Here is a 4,186-nt window from a genome sequence, read left to right as displayed (position 1 = left end):
TAGCTGAAGTTGTGTATCTTAGTTCGAAGTGGGGGGTTAGTGTGGACCAGCCCTAAAATAAATGTGTATAAATCTTGGAAAAATTGATGGTAAGTTAGATTCTCAGTTAGTGTAAAACAGATCGGCCACCTGAAGAAGCTGCCATACAGCTGAGCTGCTGATGCCGTTTGAATGTTTGATGCACATATGCACCTCAAAGACCACGCCCAACACTGTCATACCCTACTCTGACATCGCATACTGATACTCTGCCCTAAGACATTTTTAATGTGCCTATCTCAGCAATATATTACTCTAGGTGCAACCATTGTATCTAATGTTAGCTATTACAAACAGTAATGAATTGAACCATAGAGAGGTGCAAAACAGCACAACAAACTTCAGCAATAGATCATTTATCTTACTGGCCTCAGCAGAATTGCAGGTGGTCTTATTTCCACAAGAGCACACTGCTCTTAAGGAGTTTTTCTGTTTCATTAGCCTTATGCAGGCTTCCTCTCCTGTTAGTATTCAAGAGGATTATAGTTCCTTTCATCTCTCTTTCACAAAACAGAATTACCACCATATGGTCCAAACTAGGGGAAAAAGCTTCCCATTCCCCATTCCTATTTGTGTTTTCTTTCATTTTCTTAAGATAAGTACCTGGCAATGGGTCCTGTTCTGTGCTTATCTCACTTTCTTTTATGGTGGGGGAGGGGGAATAGAGAAAGAAAACAAATGGTAGAGCAATCGGTAGTACTTAGTGCTTTTCTCTACCACAGAACACCTTATATGAGACTGAGGCTACTACAAGACATTCTTAGCATTCCCCTTTAACTTTCCAGGAACACAGTGAATGGCAGAACATGTCTGATGTTCTTTGGGTCCCTACAGAGAACCCAATTTCTATGACCACTGACAGATTTGGGCAGAATCTACCCAATGCACTAGCCTCATTGTTTATATATATATATATATCTGTGTGCTCCTGGAGAGCAGAAAAACAGCTCTCTAGAATAGGGCTGAAAGAGGTCAGATAAGACCAGAACAAAGTAGCAAACATTGTTTCAAAGGGTATGTCTACACTACCCGGATCGGCAGGTAGTGATCGAGCTATCGGGGATCGATTTATCGCATCTAGTGTAGACAAGATAAATAGATCCCCGATCACTCTGCCATCGACTCCTGTACTCCACTGTGGCATGAGGCGGAAGCGGAGTCGATGGGGGAGCAGCGGCAGTTGACCCCGCGCCCTGAGGACGCGTGGTAATTCGACTTAAGATACGTTGACTTCAGCTACGCTATTCTCATAACTGAAGTTGCGTATCTTATGTCGATTCCCCCCCCCCAGTGTAGACCAGGCCAAATGGTGTGTGTGTGTGTGGGGGGGGGGGGTTGTCTAATTTAAATTTAAACAAAGAAAAGAGCAGTGAGCTGAGCTTTTCCACCAACAGTTTACAACCACTGCATCTTTCCTGCTTTCTAGCAGCAACTAGGTTAAGTAATGAATATTCTCTTAGCTGTTCTATTCTATTCCTGTCAACAAGCTCTCGCCCACAGCATATTGCTAGATCAAAAGAAAAGTTTCTTCTATGTTTCTCACTATCTCCTTTTATGTGGTCAGGACACCTGGTGGACAGTAGCTAATCAAACATATTCAGCCTTCAATTGTTACTCTCTACATTTTCACCTGTCCTGCTTGCAAATATTGGGAATGTCCATTTAATCATCTGTCTGTAGCAGAATAGGGAAACAGACCTTATATTGTGGGTTTAGGGCCAGATCCACAAGGGTACTTAGGTGTTGCAATGCTGAGGATCTCAGTAACTAACTTTTAGATGCCTTGCAAATTACAGGAATGCCACCATGATCCACAAAGCCTGAATTAGGTGCCTAGACTCCCTGTACAATGAATGGGGTGCTGTTTAAGCTAGCAAATGGGAGATGCAGATGACAGCGGTGTGTACTAAACCCCACCCCTCTCATGGAGATAGGGCCTAAGTATGCCTACCTCTGCTTACTGATTTGTGAATGGGAACCCACTGCCTAGAGTCAGCCAGCTTAGGCGCCTAAGGTATTTCTTGTGGGAATGAATTAGGCACATGCCTCACTCCACACAAAACAGCCAGAGGAGGGGGAGAAAGAGAAAATGCCCACTGATAAATTTCAGCCCAGCAGTTAGAGCACTTCCTTGGGATGTAGGAAACCCACATTTAAGTCCTCCTTCTCCAGAGAGGCAGAAGAGATTGGAACAGGGATCTATCAGGAGTGTGGTCTAATCACTGAGTACATGTGATGTGTGGGTCCCCTCAGTCTCTTCCTATTCAAATCCTCTACCACCTCTGACCAGATTTTAAAAGGGACCCGATCCAGTAGGCAGCCTTTGAGCATGTCCACTGGATTGGATCCTGCACATGACTTAAGTGGCCAAATGCCTATCTTTCCCAGGCAGTGCACATATTCAGAAGCAGAAACATAGGCCCCACCAGAACTTTTACCTTGAAAATTTAGGCGCCGAGTGAGTTTAGGCACCCGAGGGTTTGGCAGGCGTTTTGTACATCACACTGGAACCTAAAACTGGGATTTAGGCACCTATACCTGAGATTCAGGTGCCTAAATCTGGGATTTAGGTGCTTAAGTACAGTTGTAGATCTGGAACTTACCAATTTATCTACCATCCTTTCACTGTCTCATATTACCACTGAACTAATCATTCTCACTGTAACTGCGATGTCACAGGATTAATATATTTCATTAATGAGGCTATTAGATGTTGGCACCGGTTAGTTACAGAAACTCCATACACTGTTAAAGGGATATTACATACTTCTGATTATTTTTGTTTCCCAACTGCAGAATAGGTGTGACAATTAGTCCTACAAATTTACCCAAATTTAGCACTCAACTGTAGAAAGTATGTACATGTTCATAAGATGTTACATAAACAATAACAACAAACGTTGATGGGAAAAGATGTGAAGGGAAGACAGAATAATAGAATTAGTCTAAACAGCAAGGCAAGTTGATATGATTCAAAGACTGTTGAAATTATGCTTGTTAATGACCCAAAATTGATATGTTGGATATTAGGCCTAATTGGTGGACCAAATAATGAGGGGATGGGCTATTCCCACCCATCACTCCCTTTCTGCGTCCTTTAAAGAAAGATTTTTGTGAGGAAAGTAAGGGGGCAAAAAAGGACAGAAGGAAAGAACACAGAGCGGCTATTAGAGTGACAGTCACCATCATGGCTGCCATCCCCACCATCTCCTGGGACCCCCGGCCTTTCTTATCCTGATCCTGAGAGGTGTCATAATCAGACAGGGCTGAAGAAAGGGATCCAGATGACATTGCCACCCCTACCGGCTCCAGCTGAATCCCACACACGATCTGGGATGAAATGGGATCAGACTTTAACAGCAACAGCAGCAGGAACAGCTCCAGCTCATCTCAACTAACTTCTTTACTTTTTCCCAAAAGCACAGTTATTGTCATCTTTGATATCATCTAAGAAACTGTCAAACAACAGGGATTTTTTTCTTCTAAAACCTCTCTACAGCTAAAGGAAAAAGGAACAAAAGATGTTGTTAAAATAAAAGCCTTATTTAATACTTTACATTTCAAATACTTTAACTGTTTTCCCTTCTTTTCTGTATCTTTAATAAAAGGATTTTTAATGGTATGTTTGCCATGGTGCTAAGCAGGCTGATATCTCTATATTCCAAGCCTCAAACCTTGTTTAACACTGCTTAATGTTGGATAGTGACTATATTAGCTCATATATTACATATAATATAATTCAAAACCCCTACACTTTGTCACCCTCCCACATCTTCCCCAAAACCTCCCTGCATCTTGATCACCTGGCTGCATTTGTATACAGGTCTAGCTTTAGCCGTGGCAAGAGCAGAGAAGTGCAACAGTGACCTTACTCCCCCCACTTTCCTCTGTGAGAACTTCTTGCTCCTGACCTGCTACTGCCAGAGTGCTGTCCTGGGAACACTACTTTCTTCCATGGCTGCTGTGGAAGCAATCTGACTTCCTATCTGAGCCCAGGCAACCCACCACTGTTCTCAGTCTGGACCAGATCTTGGCCCCCTTTCACCTGCTTTGGACCAGTGCAAACCTGGCATAAAGTTAGCTTAACTGGCTGGAGTCCTCCAACAGAGAAATCCCCGGTTGGTGGAGAACCAATCTATCTGAACCT

The sequence above is a fragment of the Terrapene carolina genome, unplaced genomic scaffold (genome assembly GCF_002925995.2).
Source record: "Terrapene carolina triunguis isolate 2854851 unplaced genomic scaffold, T_m_triunguis-2.0 Scaffold96, whole genome shotgun sequence".
Classification (NCBI taxonomy): domain Eukaryota; kingdom Metazoa; phylum Chordata; order Testudines; family Emydidae; genus Terrapene; species Terrapene triunguis.
The sequence above is the reverse complement of the archived record's forward strand: the minus strand, read 5'-3'. Positions refer to the sequence as shown.